Source organism: Myotis yumanensis, unplaced genomic scaffold (assembly GCF_028538775.1).
Source record: "Myotis yumanensis isolate MYYU_CA2020_CCGP unplaced genomic scaffold, mMyoYum1.0.hap1 SCAF_4, whole genome shotgun sequence".
Taxonomy (NCBI): domain Eukaryota; kingdom Metazoa; phylum Chordata; class Mammalia; order Chiroptera; family Vespertilionidae; genus Myotis; species Myotis yumanensis.
Window position 1 is genome coordinate 99,288,858 of NW_027223755.1, and position 19,664 is coordinate 99,308,521.

Genomic DNA, 19,664 nt, shown 5'->3' on the forward strand with positions numbered 1-19,664 from the left:
TTTTTTATTCTTTTTATAAATATACTAGAGGCCTGGTGCACAAAATTTGTGCACTCACGGGGGTCCCTCAGCTCAGCCTGTGCCCTCTCACAGTCCAGGAGTCCTCAGGGGATGTCTGACTGACAGCCATCAGTCAGACAGCCTTAGTGCTGCTGCAGAGGCGGGAGAGGCTCCTGCCACTGCCTGTGCTCGCCAGCGATGAGCCTGGCTCAGGGCTTCTGGCTGAGCGGTGCTCCTGCTGTGGGAGTGCACTGACCACCGGGGGCAGCTCCTGCATTGAGTGTCTGCCCCCTGGTGGTCAGTGTGTGTCATAGCGACTAGTAGTTCTATACTGTTCGGTTGATTTGCATATTAGCCTTTTATTATGTAGGATATTATCGATTTCAGAGAAATCAAGGTAGGGAAAAGGAGAGAAAGAGAAACATTAATGACGAGAGAGAATCATCAATTGGCTGTCTCTTGCACACCCCACAATGGCACACCCCACAATGGGAACTGAGTGGGCAACCTGGGCATGTGCCCTGACTGGGAATTAAACTGTGAACTCCTGGTTCATAGGTCGATACTCAACCAATGAGCCAGGCCAGCCAGGCCCGGCCCTAGGATGTGTTTTTATTGATTTTTAGAGAGAGGGTGAGAGAGAGAAACATGCATGGGTCACCTCCCTTACATGTCAGACCAGGGATCGAACCCTCAACTAGGTACGTGCCCCTGACTGAAATTGAACCCTCAACCTTTTGGTGTAGGGGAGGATGCTCCACCCAACTGAACCACCTGGCCTGGATGGGAGCCATTTTTTATTATTATTAATATTTTTTAATCCTCACCTGATTTTCCATTGATTTTTAGAGAGAGTGGAAGAGAGAGGGAAAGAAGGGAAAGATAGAGAGAAATATCGATGTGAGAGAAACACATAGATTGGTTACATCCTCCATGTGCCTGGCCCAGGAGGAACCTGCAACAAAGGTAGGTGCCCTTGACAGGATCAAACCGAGGACCCTTTGGTCTGCAGGCTGATGCTCTATCCACTGAGCAAAACCAGCTATGGCAGGACGGGAACCATTTTAAACAGCAAAATCACCAACCAAAAAACATAAGAATGAGAAAAACATTACACTAAACATGAACAAAAAGGACACTTGTTTCCAGTATTAGAGCTTGAACAATAAGTTAGACTCTAACTGTTAGAGTGTTGCCTTATTAATCTCAGTTGGGAAAGTGCATACCAGGCAACAAAAACCTTCTCCATTCTATGCATATCTACAGAATGTATAGCGCCCAAACTGAAATGCAGGCGGGAGAGAGGAAAGAGAGCTAATGGGGTCCATCCCTACATTCCACTCACTCATGACTAGACACAAGCATGTCAAACTCATGCCTTGTTTAAATAGGCCTTCGCCAGGGTTTGGCACGTGTCGCCCAGCCCCGCCCACGAGCTGACCTCATGGCCCCGCCCCTCTACGTGACGCCGCCAGTCTCGGCCTTTCTCCAAAGCCTACCTGCCTTCTGACGAGCTGTGAAAGTGGCCGTTCCTGCTGTTGCAGCTGCCGCAGGTGCCAAGAAAACAGTGAGTCGCCTCGGCCACTGGAATCAGCTTCCCCCGGACCCCTCTGCGAACAGGGCTGGGCGCTCACGCCCCTTGGGCGGGGGGTGGGGGGTGGGGGTGGGGAGCGAGGTATGACCTCGCACGGCCGAGCCCCCTTGCCGCCGGCGCCCGCGGCGTTCGCGCGTTGCATGGTGGACACTGTAGTCACCGTGGTGCGCAAATTGCACCTCGGGCGCACGGATGGACTACATTTCCCAGAGGCCTTTTGGCGGGCGAGGGGCTGTGGGCGCGTAATCCCTTCGGGGCTAAGGGTCTGGTCCTCTGAGCACTGGACGCGCGGCCTTTCTCAGCGTTGCTCGGCCTTGCGCACCCGGCCTCTCGAGGTAAAGGGCCCCCGGGGGTCGGCGCAGCGGGTCGGTCGCCTGCTTCCAGGACGCTGATGCGACCCAGAGCGGTTCTCGGGGTTTTGACGTCGTACCATCGCAGGGTTGGTGGCCACCCGCGGGGCTGCAGTGACAGCTTAGCCAGGCCAGGCGGGCGGGCGGACGGGCGCAGGGACTCTCTGGGGCTGCTGGCCCGCTCCGCGGCGTCCCGCTTATCACAGCTCCCACATCCTATGCCTGTCGGGTTTTCCGCGATGGCTGTTTTCTCAAGGAAAGGGGATTGTGAAGGGAGTCCGGGCGACGAAGAAGTCCCTGCAGGGCTCCTTGGTGGGTGACCTTGCTCTGCCTCCCTTGCGCCTTGGCTCAGCAACATCAGGGAATCCCTGCACCCACTCTCAGCCGCGCGCGCCGGGACCGGTTTGGGAGACAGTGACCTGCATGGCTTTGGGCCCAGCCTCATGCCATCTAGGATTTTGGTACAGTTGAACTCACGGGTCACGTGAACTCGGGGTTGGGTCCTTGTTTATGGGTGTGTGTGTGTGTGTGTGTGTCAGTTTTCCTCTACGTGTTCCCAGGAGGCTTCTCCACAGGTGTCAGGTGAAGAGCAAGCAAGCTGTTAGCTTCTCCGGGTGTGGGCCTGAGATCCTCTGCGTCAGAATCACGGGGCCCTTGTGGAAAGGGACGGTTCCTGGGGCCACTCCTAGAGGCCAGACTCAGCAGTTGTGGGATAAGCTCCCAAGTAATCCTCAGGCACACCTGCGGCTGAGAGCCTCCGTCCTAGAGTGAGGAGGATGGAGAAGCCGGGGCATCGCATTTAGACCAGTTTGTATGTATTCTGGGGCCTGCTGCTGGGCAGGGCAGTGTGTATTGGTACATTGTTTCTTCCCTCAGGGCTGACTTTGGAGTTGGGTAAGGAGAGGTATGCCAGCTCTGCCTTGCTCTCTGCACATTTCATTAGGAAAAATTTTCAAACATATAGAAAAGTTGAAGAAATTTTACAGCCGAAACCGGTTTGGCTCGGTGGATAGAGCGTCGGCCTGCAGACTGAAAGGTCCCAGGTTCAATTCCGATCAAGGGCATGTACCTGGGTTGCGGGCATATCCCCAGTAGGAGATGTGCAGGAGGCAGCTGATCGATGTTTCTCTCTCATCTATGTTTCTAACTCTATCTCTCTCCCTTCCTCTCTGTAAAAAATCAATAAAATATATTTTAAAAAAAAAAAGAAAAGAAATTTTACAGTGAACACCCATAGAACACCATCTAGAATGTGGAACATTGGGCCATATTTTCATCATAAATCTAACCATCCAGCAGTCCATCTTATTTTTTTATGCGTGTCAAAGTTGTAAACAGTCTAGTTTCCTCCCAAATAATCATGCTTGTAATTAAGTGGAGTCTTGGAATTAACATAAGCCCTGGGTGTTTGAAAAATCTGTCTTGTCTCCCATCCCTGAGGAGCTGGAGGTTTTTCCATGGATGGGCCTCTGGAACCAGGAAAGAGTTTTCAGTTTTCTTTCTTTCTTTCTTTTCTTTTTTCTTTTTCTTTCTTTCTTTTTTTTTTTTTTTAAATGTCTTTACCCAAGTCCAGGGATCCTTTTTAAATTATTTATTTATTTATTTATTTATTTAATATCTTTTTATTGATTTCAGAGAGTAAGGGAGAGGGAGAGAGAGATGGAAACATCAGTGATGAGAGAGAATCATTGATTGACTGCCTCCTGCATGCCCCCTACTAGGGATGGAGCCTGCAACCCGGGCATATGCCCTTGACCAGAATGGAATTTGGGGACCCTTCATTCCTCAGGCCGACGCTCTATTCATGAGCCAAACCAGCTAGGGCCAGGAAAGTTTTACATGGCTCTTACAAAGATTTTAAACTGGCAATTTTAAATCACCTGAAGAGCTCACACATGGATTGTGTGACAGAATAATGCTTTTTTTTTTTTTTTTTTTTTTTTTTTTTTTTATTTTATTTTTTTTTTAATTAAATCTTTATTGTTCAGATTATTACATTTGTTCCTCTTTTTTCCCCCCATAACTCCCCTCCTTCCAGCTCCCACCCCACCCTCCACCCTCACTCCCCACCCACTGTGTTCATCCATAGGTGCATGATTTTTGTCCAGTCACTTCCCGCATCTCCCACACCCCTTTTTCCCCCAAGAATAGTCAGTCTATTCCCTTTCTATGTCCCTGATTCTATTATAATCACCAGTTCATTCTGTACATCAGGTTATTTATTCACTTGATTCTTAGATTCATTTGTTGATAGATGCATGTTTGTTGTTCATAATTTGTATCTTTACCTTTTTCTTCTTCTTCCTCTTCTTAAAGGATACCTTTCAGCATTTCATATAATACTGGTTTGGCGGTGATGAACTCCTTTAGCTTTTCCTTATCTGTGAAGCTCTTTATCTGACCTTCAATTCTGAATGATAGCTTTGCTGGATAAAGTAATCTTGGTTGTAGGTTCTTGGTATTCAGCACTTTGAATATTTCTTGCCATTCCCTTCTGGCCTGCAAAGTTTCTGTTGAGAAATCAGCTGACAGTCGTATGGGTATTCCCTTGTAGGTAATTAAGCCTCTTTCTCTTGCTGCTTTTAAGATTTTCTCTTTGTCTTTTGCTCTTGGCATTTTAATGATGATGTGTCTTGGTGTGGTCCTCTTTGGATTCCTTTTGTTTGGGGTTCTCTGCGCTTCTTGGACCTGTAAGTCCATTTCTTTCTCCAGGTGGGGGAAGTTTTCTGCCATTATTTCTTGAAATAGGTTTTCAATATCTTGCTGTCTCTCATCTTCTGGCACTCCAATGACTCTGATATTAGACTGCTTAAAGCTGTCCCAGAGGCTCCTTACACTATCTTCACACTTTTGGATTCTTTTTTCATTTTGCTTTTCCAATTGGGTGTTTTTTGTCGAATCTTTTGTTTGATTATTGTACTCCTCTGGTCTGCTATTGGGTATAATATTCTTTATTTCAGTCCGTGTATGCTTACTTTCTAATTTCTTTATCGTAGCATCGAGGGTCTCATTAGTTTTCGTGAGGCTCTGCACAAATTTATGGCAAGCCCTCAAAATTGCGATTCTTAGCTCCATATCCTCCATTTCTGTCATGTTTCTTTGTCTCCGCATCTTTTATGCTTTCTTGGTGCACCCCCTTGTGGTCTCTGTGCGCAGTCTTGTTCTAGCCAAGCCTTAATTGTTGTAGTTACCACTAGAGGGATTTGACCCCCAGGCCGGCTGGCTATAGGAATCAGCTGTACGGAAAACGTCTGCCTTCTGGGGAGGCGCTAATCCAGCCTTTGCCTGAGGCGATCGGCAAATGGCTGTGCGCAGGCTTTGGGCGGGGCGGGATCAACAGGGCGGGCGGAGGGAGCAGTTATGGCCACGCTCAGTCCCGTTCCCAGAGGCTCTGCTTCTCAGAACCCCGGCAGCCACTGCAAACCTCGGAGAGAAAGCTGCCCTCAGGTCCCAACTGATGCCGGATAATCCCGCTTCTCCCGTTTGAGTCTGGGTCCCTAGAGACTCGCCCGGATCTGGAGCCCAGAGTCTGAGACTCACTCCCGACAGAAAACGACAACCGCGCCCTCAGCCACCAGCCCGCTTTGCGCGCGCACCTCGGTACCTTTGTATTTTCCACACTGCGCCGCCTCTGAGCCTCGATTTGCTGTTCTCTTTCCTTCTAGTTGTAGAGTCTCTCTTCAGCCAGCCTTCCTGTGGTTCTGGGTGATGTCCGTTCAGTCTTTTAGTTGTATTTTTGAAATGGTTGTTTGCGGCAGCGGTCTCCGGTGTTTACCTACGCCGCCATCTTGGTCTCCAGAATAATGCTTAAGGGACCAAAATTGTTTTGAGGGGGAGCTAATGGAATGTGCCCTGATGGCCCTAGCAGATCATGTTAGCAGTAATGGATTTATGTCATCAGCCTCCATACTCTGTTTCTGCTCTTTACACTATAAGCTGGCCCAGTTTGAACCTGCTGGTTTGGTATGTTTTCTAAAGCTGTGGTTCTCAACCTCCCTAACGTCACGACCCTTTAATACAGTTCCTCATGTTGTGGTGACCCCAATTTCATTGTTACAAATTGAACATAATTAAAGCATAGTGATTAATCACAAAAACAGTATGTAATTATATATGTGTTTTCTGATGGTCTTAGGCGACCCCTGTGAAAGGGTCATTGACCCCCAAAGGGGTTGCAACCCACAGGTTGAGAACCGCTGCTCTAGGGGAACAGGGCTGTGTAGCCCGGTTGATGAGCTTTGAGTCCCTTGGGCCCAGGTACTTTGTTCCATAGCCACAGACACCAACCCTAACCCTCTTTAATTGTCTGAGTGAGAGAGAAGAGACAGGTCCTGAGAAAATTCACCTCCACTTTCAGAAGCATATTTTTACTCATAGAGGACACAGAGAAGTGTGGCTGTTAAAGTTATGGCATCTTATATTGATGTTTCTGTCCTTACGTGGAGGAGTGAAGTCTTGCTGTTGAGAAGGCAGCAAGCACTGAGAACTCCTACAGAAAATGTTGGTCCTTAGTGGGAGGAGAGAGGAGAGCCAGGCCAGCAGTGGGGGCATGAGGTTTATTGTGCCCCCATGAGGGGACTTGGAAGTGGAATTCACAGAATGGAAGTGTGGTTTCTAGGACCCCACAAAGGGCTTCCGTTTCCTCATCTCTACACAATCAGGACTCTCCCAGAGAATTCCTGGGAAGACAACTGCCTGCATTGCAATTTAGTGCTGCAGAGGAGAGGGGGCCTGGGCCGAACCCTGGGTCAGAACCCCACCCCCTGAGAGGGCCACCCACCTAGGGACATATAGGTAGGTCACTCCTGAGCCTGCAGACTCGTCCCCTCCCCACTACTCTGTGAGTCAGCAGGCTCTGGTGATATTGGTGGGGTCCTGGGACCAGAAATGCCCAGATTTGGCAGACCACACTGGAGGCCTTTCTCTTACTTCCAAGCTGTGTGACAGGCATTTGCCCTCCCAGAGTCTCACTTGGTACATCTGTGAAAGGTGCAAAGCAACGCCCAGGCCAGATGAAGACCTGTATCCCCTGTATGTGCTGAAAAGACTAGGGTCCCCTAATGTTAGGCAAAGTACAGAACCATGCATTGCAGGGTAAGGAAGTCAGTGACATTCTGATTCTTCCCATGAAAGCAGTTGTGATGTGGTTTTGGTGGCATAATTTTTCCAGAAGACATTTCTCAGCACCATTTTGGTGCTCCCGATCTGTGGGTGCTATGAGCTCCTGCATGTCTGTCTATTGGGTGACCCAGCACCATCTATTTTTACCACAATGAGGTGTCATGAGGGTCCAGTAAAAACTATGAACATGCTAGATACGTAATGTGTTCAGTAAGTGTTGATTCAGTCTGAATTCAGATCTATTCCAGTGTCTGCATTTTTCCTTCAAGGAGAGCTGGAGGCCAGGGAAGGTAGAAGGTGGTGAAGAAGCATGGAGCGGTTTCCCTGGGTGGGGTCTGAGGAGATCCTAACCCCTTACTAATTCAGGAAGAAGTGAAATATGGCTGTCCTAGTTTTAATTAGCATTAGGAGCAGTAGCCTTACAATTTACAGGTTGGGGAAGCAGCAGGGAATGAAATTTCATTTGCAATGTGCACCCTCTGTAAGCGTTCTCCCTGGGTAGTCAGCACAGTGGCTGCAGGAGGTAGCACTGGCACGAAGCAGCCGAGCTACTGACTGACTTGCCCGAGGCTGAAGAATGGAGAGCAGGGCTCCAGACCCTGCTCCCCTGAAACAGCGGGGGCTGCGGGAAATGTGTGCTCTCCCAGCCCCTTTGTGAAAACGGCTCCATGGAGTTGACTATGACTCAAGAAAGGGTATGTTCCTTTTTCTTGTCTGAATTTTTGGCCATAAACAAAAGCACTTTCATCAATTAGCATGGACTGCATCTCCGCTGAGGCCCAAAGGCTATGGGGAGTGGGTATTTGGATTAGACTTAATAGCATGGAAACCCTAGTTAATTTAACCCCAAACCTCACGGATTTGCTTATTTAACAACCATGTGCCATGTGCTGATACAAGTGGGAGAGTCCCAGTGTTCTCTGATTGGGAAGAGTCAGGGATGAAAGATTTCCTGGCAGGGAATTACAGGAAAGGGTCAGGTTTGCTGGATAGAGGGTGGGAGAGTGTTTGGAGGCTGAGAGAATGATCTGTGGAGGGGTCCATTGATGCGGGCAGAGAGGGATTTAGTTTGGAGAAGGGCAGGTTACAGTCTAGGGAGGCTGGCGTGCAGTGTGGTAGAGAGGCCAAGTCCAGACTTTTCTCCTCTTACCTGACCAGCAGATGAGATCTGAGAGCTTTTTGAACCATGGCATTAATAATACTTGCTGACAGGTCAAGGATTAAGGTGCAGAGAAAAGTCTGGAAGGCCACTCAGACATGCATCATGGTGACGGGAGTAGTGATAACAAACAGGGCTCCTCCATATGCTATGCTGCCTGCTGTCCAGGCTACAGTGTCTGTCCAATGTGGACAGGTCAGATTTCATGTATGTTTACCTGATTCGCCTGGGGAGCACGAAGGCCACGCTGTGACCCATTTCCCCCAAGTGTAGCCCCAGTCAAACTGGCCAAAGGGAAGCTGTGCCTGCTGTTGGTGGAGGCCACGCCCTGTGGGCTTCCCCACCTCCAGCAGCCAGCTATTGATATCAGGACTCTCAGGGAGTCATGTTAGTACACTAGGCACAGTGCAGGATGTGGAGAGCCATGGGGCAACCCCATTTCTCAGGCCCTCAGCTCACTTGGAGTAAAGGTGGATGTCCTTCAGTAGCTCAGGACCTGGCACATCACCCCGAGCCGCCCGTTAAAAGCCTCTCTCCCTCAGCTCCTCACATTCTCCTGGCATCCACTCTACCCAGCCCCCGTGCTGAACTTAGCCTCTCTTTCCACAGCTTCACACAGGCTTGCTCCTCACCTCTGTCCCATCTGCCTGAATGTTCCCTGCTCAGAGAAACCCTCCCTCCTTAAAACAGCAGGCCACAGCACTCCTTTTCCTGCTCTTTGTTCCTCCACAGTGAGCCTCCCTATCTGATGTGCTGTATGTTTGACCTATTGCTGTGTTTACAGCCCCCTCCCCCGTGGAAGGTCCATTAAGGCAGCTGATGGTGTAGTCCAGAGGTGTAGGGACCATGGTCTGTCTGTGCTCCATCGCTCCAAGTGTGGGAAATACAGTTTGAATACAGAGTTGAATTCCCAACGGAATATTCAGTAGTTAGGTTCTAAAGTCAGTTGGTCTATCTCATAGTCCCTTGAGTGGCCTGTGAGCGCAGAGGCACTGACATTTCCCCTGAGGAGACAGCGTGTGCACTCCTTGGTTCCGTTCCCCTTCTGAGCCCTGTCCTCTCAGATAAAATTGGGACTGGTCAGATCATCTCAGTGTTTTTTTCTCTCTTTGTTCTGGGTGCATGAAACCCATGTAATCTCACACGATGGAATAACACTGTGCGAAGAACTTGGTTGGGAGTGTACTAGTAAAATCCTGCTTAAGCATTTTTGAAAAACACTTTGGTGAATGTGTGAAAAAAAGAGACAAGGCAGAGATAGGTGTAGCTGAAGGGGCATTGGGCGTGAGTCAGGCATCTCTTATAGCCATGGAGCAGAGGAGGGGCGCTTGCCTTGCCCACTGTTATTTCAGCATGTACCTGGTCCTGCCTTTGGAGGGTGCTTAGTAAGTGTTTAGAAGACTAAATGAATGTCAGCCGAGACATTGGACTTTGTGATTCCTAATGACATTTCCAGCCTGAAAGGTGGTCGGATGTATGACTCATAGAGCAATATACACGTGGCTAAAAATAAGGCAGTCCCAGATATTACGTGAGCTCCCATTTTTCCAAGGAGAAAATCCAAAATAGTTCTATCCCAACAGGCAGGGGTAGACTCTTCAGGTCAGATGTCCCTTTTAGAGTGATATGAATTTAGTTCAGCTTCCATATATTATTTCTTGTAACATAATTTAAAATACTGATTAGATTTGTTCCCACTCTTCCCTCTCACCTTGTGGACTTCATGTCCTTATTACAGACACCAGCCCATGTGATTGGCAGTGCAGGCTGACTGAGCACCCCTGTTACCTGAGCGAATCCACTGGACTGTTCTACTTATCTTTGTTGTTGTTTTTTTCATTGGTCCTATCACACAACTTCTTATTGTGTTCCCTTTAAAACAGTGGTTCTCAACCTTCCTAATGCCACGACCCTTTAATATAGTTCCTCATGTTGTGGTGACCCCCAACCATAAAATTATTTTCGTTGCTACTTCATAACTGTAATTTTGCTACTGTTATGAATCGTAATGTAAATATCTGATATGCAGGATGTATTTTCATTGTTACAAATTGAACATAATTAAAGCATAGTGATTAATCACAAAAACAATATGTAATTATATATGTGTTTTCTGATGGTCTTCCTGTGAAAGGGTCGTTAGACCCCCAAAGGGGTCACGACCCACAGGTTGGCGATCCACAGGTTGAGAACCTCTGCTTTAAAAGGATGTTTATGGCAACATCCAACCATTGCAATTATGAGATCTCATGCCAGGAATAATTACTTATCTGCTACATGTCTACTAGTTTTTGGCCTTTTTTCTTTTGACCGACTCCATCCAGGTGACCTCTAGAAGTATGCCACACTGCCACTAAAGTTACTACAACTAATATTCTTCACCCAGCAGTACTTTGTTTAAAAGAATTGAGATTAGCCCTAACTGGTTTGGCTCAGTGGATAGAGCATCAGCCCGCACACTGAAGGGTCCTGGGTTCGATTCCAGTCAAGGGCACATACCTCGGTTGCAGGCTCGATCCCTGATCCCCAGCACTGGTTGGGATGTGTGCGGAAGGCAACCAACCAGTGTGTCTCTTTCACATTGATGTTTCTCTCACTCTCTCTCTCTCCCCCTTCCTTACACTCTCTCTAAAAAAAAATTTTTTTTTAAATCAATAGAAAAATATCCTCAGGTGAGAACAAAAATAATAATAATAATGAAGAATGTGAATATTTAAAAAAAAAAGAATTGAGATTGCCCTGTAAAATTAGGAATTGAAATGACACAGAGACAGGGCCCTCACTGAACGGAGCGGAATGAGGTAGTATATATTTAGGTATATATGGGAGCTCTGAGCATGTGAAGGCGGAAAGACAAAGCTATTCTCTTGGAAATGTAGAGGTTTGCTCTCTCCTGTGGCCTGGGGGACTTGGGCAAGGCCTGGCTGCAGGCTGAGCTCCTCCCCTGGGCCAGCCAGGCCAACAGGCATTTGTGTCTGAAATAAGACTCTTCCAACTGGGTGGCAGGGACTGTGTAGTAGCCACGTGACTTGGCTGCACTAAAAGGCCTTGCACTTTTCCCTGGGTCAGGATGGTATGTCATGATCTCCGATAACTGATGAAAATAGAGTCAATCCAAAGACTGTTTGTTTTGTGTCAGCTTCCTGAAGGCAGAGGTAAGGATTTTTCCTTTTCGGGGCTCCGTTTTGATTGCCTAAGTAGTGTTGTTTAGACTCATTGCAATTCTAAAATTAGTCTGTCTTTTAGTTACCAAGTTCTGCCTGTCCAACAGGTGCAGATGACTTGTTTATTCACTGGTGGGTGCAGCTGTATCTGTTTTTCCATCCTTTACTCCTCATCCTCTCCTATCTGTATGTACTTCCTCCTTCTGTGCCAACAGTAGAACACAGAACCAAGCTCCTGAGTTCAGTCCTGCCAGAGAGGCAGCCCTGAGGGCGGGAGGAGGTGGCTGAATGACAAGTTGAAGGCCTGAATTGTACTCCTAGCACTGGCTCCAGCTAGTGGCAAGCCCTGTAACCTCATTAGTCTCAGGTTTATTGTGTCTCTTGGGTTTTTCTTACCTGCTCTTGTCTGCCAGGTGACCTGTTGGCTCTCCACTAGGGTCTCTGAGGCTAGAACTACCTTCGATGGCCTTTATGGTCCAACAGCAGGTCTAGACCCTCAGTTTTACTGGAACACTAGGAGGTGACCTGATACAGAGAACCAACTCATGCTACCAAAGTCATATGGAAGCAGTGGAAAGACCACACACCATCTTACGAGAGGAAAATGAGCAAACAGCCAGTGCTCCTGGGAGCATTTCTTTTCCTGTGGGAAAAACAGATTATAGTCAGAGTCACCCTTCTGGACTGAGGAGGAATACACATAAACTTAGCACAATTATAGTGACCATTTTGAGGAAGGAATGTCAAAGGAGCTGACCATACTAGAAACATTAGAAACTACACATAAATAAAAAGTTTCTGTATGTGTGTTTATATATAAAGAAATCATCTAAAATCCCACTCTCCAGAGAAAACTACTCTTAACATTTGGTGTGTAATATACAGTTAACCCTTGAACAATGCGGGGGAGAGGGGTGTCAACCCCCCCACCCCCCACGTGCAGTCTATAGGTTTCAAAACTCCTTTGTTGAATATCTTCGTACAGGTTAATTCTCAAGGTCCCTTTTTCCTTTGTTGTGACCTTCCCAGAATTCATAAGAAGCACCTGGCAATTTAATCTTGCCAAGCCTCAGACTGCTGGCTTTTCTGCTTAGAGAACAAAACTGCCCTTTTTTCCTTTCCCCTTTCCCCCTCCTTTCTTGCATTCTCTTGTTAGGGAGGCTTTTAACCATTTGCACTCAAGTGTCCTTGGTTTGGGGAAGATAATGGCTTGTTATTTACAAGTTGGCTGCAAATTGCCCACGTTGTTTGGCAATTGTTTTTAACTTTCCTGTCTTAGTTTCCCTATTCCTCTTGCCCTGGACTTTTCCTAGCTTTCACTGTCCTGTAACTTATTCACTCAGTGCTGTATCAAAACCAGCTTTCAATAAGTAAAAACAGATCTATATTATTTTTTGCAGGGGTGAATACAATTATATTATATGAGTAAACCAGATGGTTAACTTGTCCCTTTGGTTGAACATCAAAACAATGATACTTAAAAACAGTTTTTTAAAATATGTTTTTATTGATTTCAGAGGGAGAGAGAGATAGAAACAGTCAATGATGAGAGAATCACTGGAGATCACAACCCAGGCATGTGACCTGACTGGGAATCGAACCCTGACCTCCTGACTCATGAGTCAGTGCTCAACCACTGAGCCACACATGTGAATCTTTGCTCACAGGTTCATTTATCTCTAGGACAAATGCCTGGGAATGGAAGTGAGTAAGAAAGAATGTACAGGTAGCAAAACTGTCCTCTAGACCAGTCGTACTAACCTGCACTGCTGAGGCCCAGGTGCTGTTGGAGCTCTCTCATGGGAGTCAGAGTGGTTTGCCAAGGCTTTGACAGGAATTTAGCGTGATGTGAATTGTATAATAGTATTGTCATCATCATCTTAGTTCCTAGAAATCTTACTGCTTTTTAGTTTAGAACCATTCTTTGAGACTTACATGTCTTTTGATTTTGCTTCTGATTAAGAGCAACCTATATAATCTCTCTTGGGTCTTTTTCTCTTGTGTACTAACTTTCTCATGCTCTACATGTGTCTCCACAAATATAAGTAATGCAAACAATGATTTGTATCTGTTGAACACTAACAGGCTCTGAGCTACGTGCTCTTCATACACGACCTCATTTGTGCCGCAGCACAATTGTGTGGGTCAAGGGCTGCTGCTGCCATTTCACAGGTGAGAAAACAGATTCTAGAAAGTTAGAGAGCCTGTTGGCTGGTGTGAGAGTTAGTTCTAGTGGGGAGGATTCTGCCCTTCTAGCTTAGCCTGTGACATCAGGGCACAAGCCTTCCTGTGGACATTTGGGGCTTGGGCTGATACACAGCTCTGAGTTGTAATACTGATCAGGGAGGAAAGTACAGGGCTTGGTGGGAGGAGACAGATGGGAACACAAGATCTGCTTTCTGGTCCTTTCTGTGTCCTGTTTTGAAATATTTAAAATTCCCAAGGCATCAGATACACCCGTGTTCAAGTATAAAAATAAATGGTTCACAGGCACATGTGATGCTGTCTGAGAGAGATTGGCGCTGTCATCCTGCTTCCATCAAAAAGGGTGATGGAAAATGGGCTGCATTCAGGATTTCCCAATTCTGCCAGTGCTAGAACTTGGCAGCCCAAGGGCCTGCTGAGCTAGCTGGCAACCTCTGAGGGTGGAGGTGGTGTGAGCTAGAGAAAGCCAAGTGATTGTGTTAGAGGCACTTCTCACTGACACCAGAGAGGTAATACCAGACAGCCCCCCGAGTCAGTGGGAGAGGGCTGTCCCCAACCCCCATCCTTGTCTTCTCGTATAAACTTTGTGCTATGAAACGCCGATCTATTAAAGCATGCACCTTTATTGAAAAGGCAAAGCAAGCAACTTGTATATCTAGCGTATGAAGTGCAGACGGGCTCTCAGCTAATCTGAAGAGTGAGTTGGGTGAGGGTCCGAGGCCTTATATGCCCTCCTGTCTATATATTTCAAAAATCCTTTGTTGAATATTTTGGTACAGGTTAATTCTCAAGGTCTCTTTTTAGTTTGTTGTGGCCCTCCAGAATTCATGAGAAACACCTGGCAACTTTATCTTGCCAGGCTTCAAGACTGCTGGCTTTTCTGCTTAGGGAGTAAAACTGCCTTTTTTTCCTTTCCCCTTTCCCCCACCTTCCTCCATCTCTTGTTAGGGAGGCTTTTAACCATTTTCTCTCAAGTATCCTTAGCTGAGGAAGGTAAGGGTTTATTATTTACAAGCTGTTTACACATTACCCACACTGTTGGGCCTTGTTTTAACTTCCTCCTGCCTTAGAATCCTGTACCAATTGGGAATCTATAATGGAAGCTTTTCAGTTATGGACCACCTGTTTATATATACCACTCTGCTGTTTCCCTTCCCCTCCTTTGCCTCTGGTTCCATTAACTCCACCTCCTCCCAGCTTGCTTGGAGAGATGTTCCCTGACTCCTGCATTGGGTCTGATTTTCTGTACTTCCACAGTCCCCTAGACTTTTCTGTACACCATTGGTGACACTTTGTAATTAGGTTTTTGGGTTTTGGTGTGATTATAACACCTGTCTCCCCAACTTGATTGTAAGCTTCTGGAAGACGGGGACAACACCTCTCACTCTCCCTGCCTCTTCCTCAACCTGCACCCTGCTGCAACCGGGGTTCAGGATCTGAAGGAGGGGCCGACGCACAAATGAAAATGCTATACAAGAAATACGAATTTAGAAGGCATTGGGGGCCAGGAGGTGTATCTTTCGTGAAGAGACGCTGACCTCTGGCTGGTCTGCTTTTTATTTACTTGAATATACATTTGCTCTTTAGCAATGCATACAGGCATATCAAAGGTAAAGTTTGGTGAACAGTAAAAGGATTATCAGGTTAGGGAATTGCCTTGAGCCACCACTATCTCAAAACTCGGTGGTGCTTAGCGTCAACCCTGCTAACGCCCAAGTTCCATCGGCCTTCACGTTCCTTGGTGCACTGACAGTATTGGCAAGTGGTGGCTTCCCGCAGCACCCTGCACAAACTCAGTGCTACAAACTGATACCACGAACAAACTGTTGGTTATGCCCAGAGGAAGCACCACCCCCCTTCCAAGGGCCTCTGTTAAATGGCCACCACACAAACTGTTCTTAAGCACAGACTGGGGGATTTGAAGGAACAGGAGGGTATGTGGCATTGCCCAGGGAGTCAGCAGTCATTCCTGGCAAATAAGTGCCCCATTTGTTTTTGTTGTTATTTTGGCTGGTGATTCAGGCTGTGAAAGAATTCACAACTAAAAGAAGGGAGGAAGTTTATTTTACTTACCCAATGAGGAATGAGCCAATGCATTGCAAATCATTACAAAGGCAAGAAATAAACAGCAGCCTGCTCTTGTAAAGCCTTGCTGCTGTTGCTAGGTGACAAGGAAGAGAGGAGGATTTGGGGGCTGAAATTGAGTAGACATCAAAGTGGTTGGTTGTAGTTTGTTAGTTCTTTAGGAGACAGTCGGACAGGGGCAGATGTCCTAGGGAGGTATCTTATCAGTATTTTTCCAGACCTGTAAAACATGCTTAGAGTAAAAGTTATGAAGAGTTCAAAGAGGAACTCTTTGAAGAGGAAGGGGGGAAGGAAACTTTTACTAATTATCCTTGAGTTGTTAAAAAAAGAAAAGAAAAAAGAACAGGGAGGAGGGGGATGCAAGAATGTAGCCTTGAGAGTAACTTGTCTTGCAGTTTGAGCAGAGTGGCTGTTTGAATCAGAGGCGCTAACAGTCTTGGGGTTTAATTACCAGGTGCTTCTCATAAATTGTGAAAGGCCACAGCAAAGAAAAAGAAAGGCCTTTTTTCCATCTTAACACCATGTAAGGACATCTCACACTACATGGTCTTTCATGGCTTATCACATCCATGTCTCAGTTCTCATGCAGCCTCCAAGGTGGGCAGGTGGAGTGTGGATGCTGAAGTCATGTGTGGGCCAGGCCTCCTGGGAAGGGATGAGTCTGCATGTTTGGCAGAGACAGAGTATGCTCCTCTTACCCCATCCTCTGGGTGGCCCTAGAGACCCAGGGGACCTAGCAGAGTGTTTGGTTTCCCTCTCGGGCCTCTGCTCCTCTCAGAGCAGTAGGTGCCTCCTTTGTTCAGCAGATGGGAGCTGCCTTTCAGTTTTCCCAGCAAAGCCCAAAGCCCTGTTCCTGGCTAGATGCCTAGAACCTGCCTCCTGGGGACAGAGAAGTCCCTCTGAGGCCAGCTGGCATCCTGGTGTTATGGGTGCAGGGAGGGTGAGCCCCTCTGGGGAGAGGCAGGAGCAGGCCAGTCCAGCCTGAGAAATGCAGCCCGGCAGCTCCTGCCACCAGCATCTCAGGTGGGTGCCCAGGATCTGTGGGCAGAGTACTTTTCCCAGGGCATCACTGACCATGGAGCTCCAAGGCAGTGAAAGGAGTGATGCTAGTGTTTTAGGCCCTGTAGGAGGATTGCTAGTGTTTCTTCCTTTCCAATACTTGTCTCAGGAGCCCCACAGAGCACGTGGCCTCCACTTGGCTATGCTGCAGATAAACTCTGCTGGGCTAGCTGAGCAGGCTGGGTTTGATTACAAGTCCCCCAGGATCCTGTGGGGAGTGCACACCAGGATCCCCGTTTAGTGGGAACAGAAGCTGCCCTGGCAGTGGCTCCAGTGCCTGTTTTGTTTTCCTTCCTGTTGGAAGTCATTCACTATGAATGATGACGATAGCAGGTGCTGTTTATTCAGTGTTCTTGTGTGCTAGGCCCTGAGCTGCTCTGGGCATTTTGCATACACTATTGTAAACCTTTCTCCAATCCTGAGAAGTAAACATGAGTGCCCCATTTACAAATTAGGAAACTGAGGCTTAGTGATGTCACACAGCTAGAAAGTGGTAGAGCTGGGTCTGAACTAATCTGCTGCTTCCTTTAAAGCCTTGCACATTGCAGCAAGCATCCCTGGGGTGGGGCCTTGGTGCCACGCAGCAGGCTCAGGGACGCACCAGGACAGTGAGTCCCTCTGCCTCACATTCTGTGAGGTTCCTCTAGCACAGCGCAGGCCCTTTAAAGGTGAGGAGCAGTTTCCTGGAGGCTTCCTGAGACCTTTCTATTTTTATAAACATTGAGATGTTATTCTGTTGCCCTTTATTACATTGGCGTTACATTGGTGTGCAAAGTGGGGGAGTGAAATAACAGCTAGGCTGAGCTCCACCCAAGGCAGTGGCATCAAACCCTTCCAGTCATTGTTGTAATTGTGTTCACCACACACGCGCATGCACACACATGCCAGTTTCATTTAAGAAAAAGCAGTAAAAATCTTTAGCGTTATTAAATCTTGACCCTCGAGTACACAACTTTTTAATATTCTGTGTGATGAAGTGTGAGGTGCACAGAAAGCACACGTGAAATATGCTGCCTGCCTCTAGGGAAAGCACAGGTGCAGTTTGAGTTTGAGCTGATGAACTAGCTGTTTCCTTGTGCTCCATATTTAAGAGAACAACTGACACACATACTATGGTTATTTAGACTTAAGGATTTAGCAGACATTTTCTTGAAAATGAACACAGTGAGCCTGCTACTTCAAGGAAAACAACTCACCTTTGTTTTGTAGATGTTGCCAAATGACAGATTTGTTATTCTATTTCAGTGATGGCGAACCTATGAACTCATTTTTTTGGTTGATTTTTCTTTGTTAAATGGCATTTAAATATATAAAATAAATATCAAAAATATAAGTCTTTGTTTTACTATGGTTGCAAATATCAAAAAATTTCTATATGTGACATGGCACCAGAGTTAAGTTAGGGTTTTTCAAAATGCTGACACTCCCAGCTCAAAAGGTCGCCATCACTGTTCTATTTGTTGCCAATGATACAATTTGACCTTTCAAACAAGATTAGTTAGAATTTTGGAAAACTTGTATCTACCACTGTGAACTGAGAGCTTCCTGCTAGGCTCTGCTGAGGAGATTGGTGGAGGATGCTAACAATGTGAGTTTTTTGAAGGGGATATTACATAATGAAATGTGTCAACATTGCTAAATTGACATGATCAGGGCTCATACTTGTGAACTAATATTTTCCAATGACCCATGCATGCTGTTACAAAATCATGCATGTGTAAAATATCCATTACAATGGAAGGTAGACCAATGAATTTTAATCATTGTTGAGAATTCAGGTTCCATATTACAACCTTTAAGAAACTTGTCAAAATTGAGTATGGTATCGAAGAATATCTACAATTATCTGAAAGACTCTTCAAATGCCCCTCCCTTTTCTAACTACTTGTCTGTGAGAGGCTGGATCAAAATCCCATATCACAACAGATTGGCTAGAATAGCAGATAGAGCTCAGCTATCTTCTTTTAAGCCAAACATTTAAAGGTTTTACAAAAATGTAAAACAAGGCAAATCTTCTCATTAAATTTGTTTCAGAAAGTAGTTATTTATATTGTTATGGGTTCAATCAGCGAGATAGACCACCGACTCAAAATTTAAATTTTAAGAGCCTTTATTAAGCTGGCCAGCTGACTACAGCCGTGTCCCTCCCGTAGGAGCATCGCCGCTTGCAGTGCAGACCGAGAGTACAGCAAGCCTTTTATCTGCAACATTACAAAGTATTTCTAAAAAAAAGAAAAAACAAACTGCAAAGCAGTTCATTAGCCGTTTCTGATACTGGCAGGGTAAAAGTTCACATAAAGTTTACAAGTACAAACGGGAGGGAAGCAAGGTCACACCTGGCTGGTTTTAATCATAACACATTGCTTTTCTAGCGAGATAATTAGCAATTTTTCTCTCCCATGGTCCCTGCCCCTCAGTCCACTCAGTAATTCTTCTCTGCCAGGCCCCTGCCCCTAGCACAATATTGACATGTAATGAGTTTATTAATTTTAATGAATTAATAAGTACTTTTAAAAATTACTCATTTTTTATTTCTAACATGGTAAATACTGATAAATATAACCCACAAAACAAATTCTTTTTGGAATCATCAATAATTGAGTGTAACCGGGCTCCTGAGACCGGAAGTTTTCAAAAGCTCTGGTCGCCCGTCCTCAGTCCTCAGTCCTCCAGGAGAACCCACTCATGTGTAGATGGGTCTCAGTTTCAAACTGCCCCTCCCCACCTTCTCAGGCTGGGCCTTCCTCAAGAAAGGGGGTGTTGGTGTGCTTCCGTTACAGGTACTGTCTGGGGTGAAAGAGATGGGGCGGGGGGACTGGCAGGATTGGAACCCCATGGCAGTGTGCAGGACAGTTTACACTATAGAACAGGGGTGGGCAAACTTTTTGACTCAAGGGCCACAATGGGTTCTTAAACTGGACTGGAGG

General features: G+C 46.5%; 1 protein-coding gene across 5 annotated transcripts in view; it reads left to right on the forward strand.

The window, feature by feature from the left end:
- Positions 1-1,479: 1,479 nt before the first annotated feature.
- The window catches only part of CDIP1 (cell death inducing p53 target 1), a 33,250-nt gene continuing 15,065 nt past the window's right edge, over positions 1,480-19,664 (forward strand). For 3 of the 5 annotated variants that reach the window (XR_011471265.1, XM_070413080.1, XM_070413084.1), the window contains exon 1: positions 1,480-1,567. The gene's annotated coding sequence lies outside the window, so the exon portion shown is untranslated. Of the gene's footprint in view, positions 1,568-1,808; positions 1,930-11,148; positions 11,380-19,664 lie in introns of those variants that run through there. The other 2 variants (XM_070413083.1, XM_070413081.1) reach the window with 2 other exon arrangements.